Consider the following 2,368-nt stretch of genomic DNA (forward strand, 5'->3'; position numbering starts at 1 on the left):
ATGTTTTCCTCCCTCAGACACAAGGGAGTTAACTGCAGACATCCTCATATTTCACCCCTAAATCCTCCAAATAACAGGCAGTCTCCTCCATAACCACAATACAATTATCCAATACATAGTCAATATTCTCCAGTTGTTCCATGGATATCCCTTAATGTGGCTATTTTAAACTCCAGCCCTAATAAAAACTTTCATATTACTTTTAGTGTTCATGTTTTGTTTTTAAATATATATATTTCTGTTGATTCAGAGAGGAAGAGAGAGAAGGCGATAGAAACATCAATGATGACAGAGAATCATTGATTGGCTGTCTCCTGCATGCCTCTGACTGGGAATTGGATGGAGCATGCAACCCCAACATGTGCCCTGACCTGGAATTGAACTGTGACCTCCTGGTTCATAGGTCGGTGGTCAACCACTGAGCCACATCGGCCAGACCATTTTAAAAAAATCATTATTACTGCTTTAAATTTTTTCTGGTAAAATGAAGACTTGGCAATTTCCTGTCAATTCCCAAATACGTTCGAATTCAAAAGGTGAGTCGCTGCTATGGACTAGCATCATGGTTCACAAGAACTTTCTGGATGCCGCCAATGATCTATGACTTGTGCTGCTCACTATGGTTGCCACATGTGGCTAGCAAGACTGAGGAACTGAATTTTAAATTTTATCTAATTTTCATTAATTTAAATTGAAACATGCACACAGGCCTCACGGCCATCAGGTCAGACAGCCCAGGTCTAGATCAACCAACACAGCTGGGGGCTGAGGTCTCTTGTCCTCAGCCCATGGTCACGGAGGAGGTGCTGAGTGATGGGGGCACAGAGAGGTTGAGGAGAAGCTCTGAAGTCTAACTCGGCCCTCCCACCCTGTCAGCCACCATCCCCATGTCACTCCTTCCTCAGTGGTCCATACATATGGTATATTCTGTGCGTCGACCCTGAGAATAAGGTGACGAAAGGTCTCCGCTGTGGCTTAATCAGAGTGGATTGTAAAAGTCTGCGAATGTATTGTCTTACACATCAGTTTGTCATCCCCTGAGGTCAGGGGCCCAGCTCAGTGTCTGACATTTAGAAGGAGACTAGTAAAGGTTTGCGGAATGAATGAATGAATGGTATGCATGAAGGTGCCTGGCAGAGTCTTCCAGGTCAATTTGAAAGGCCAGGACAGAGAGGACAGAAGAGATGGGATTGTTCAGTGAGAAGAGTGCTGGTCGGACTCAGGAGACCCGAGTTTCATCCAGCCAATGGCAAGTCTCTTCCCTCCTCCCGGCCTCAGTTATCCCAACAGTAAAAAGAGGTGGCAGGGCTAGACCAGGCTCAGGGCTCTCCCAGGGACAGGGTCAGGGGAGATGGGGCTGTGAAGCACCTCCTCTTCATCTGTACTTACATCCTGGAGTTCCCTTGAGATCCAGTCTCTTAAAAAGGTCTGGAGCTTTAAGAGTTGGGGGCCTCCAGAGTCAGGGGTGGCTCCCAGAGTTTGTAAGGTCAGGCTGAGGACAGGCCGAGGAGGGTTTTGAGGAAACTCCCCGCTGCCCTCAGAGGCTACAGGTCTGCTCTGGGCCTGCACCTGACCCAGGGGGTGTTTGCTGGGATTTTCCTTCTCAGGTGGTGAGCCAATCCCTACAAGAAGGGGGGCATGGTTCAGCCTCAAATCTTAGTGCAAGAGGAGAAGGCAGGGGAGTGTCCTTCTTACCCATGCAGGGACAGAAGGAGCAGAGCTCCAGGGTATATGTAACCTGCCTCGCCCCACCCATGGGTGACTCAGGCTGAAACTGGATGCCATCTAAGGCATTCTCCCTGTCTAAGCCTCATTGGCCAGTCCTGCCCATTGCTTTCCATTTGCCCCTCAGGAAAATGCTTTTGCATTGAAAGGTAGTCATGGGAGGTTGTCAAGTCTGCAAAGCCCTGCTCCTTGCCCAGGTGGCAAACTCCTCTTCACTCTTCAAAACCTGGTTCAGATGTTATTTCTGATAAAGCCTCCCCTGACCTTTTACCTCTCCCCAATAGAATTAATCACCCCCTCTTCCAATATGGACTCTGGAGCCAGACTACCTGGGTTTGAATCCCTTCACTGCCGCTTACAAGCTGTGTTACTTTGGGCAATTTACTTAATTTCTCTGTGCTTCTCTTCCTTCATCTGTGAAATGGAAAAAATAGCACCCACCTCACGATTAAATGAGTTAATACTAGTACATATAAATACTTATGTCAGTGCCTGGCACTTATTATGAGCTAAATTAAAAAAGCTGACTAGTATTACTACTGCTTTTCTATGTTTAAGAAATACCTGCAAATACAGTAAACACAGCAGATAAGGTTCCTGCCCTCATAATGACCTCAGCTTGCAGGGAGAGATAGATGAATAG

Source organism: Myotis brandtii, unplaced genomic scaffold, assembly GCF_000412655.1.
Source record: "Myotis brandtii unplaced genomic scaffold, ASM41265v1 scaffold161, whole genome shotgun sequence".
NCBI classification, from domain to species: domain Eukaryota; kingdom Metazoa; phylum Chordata; class Mammalia; order Chiroptera; family Vespertilionidae; genus Myotis; species Myotis brandtii.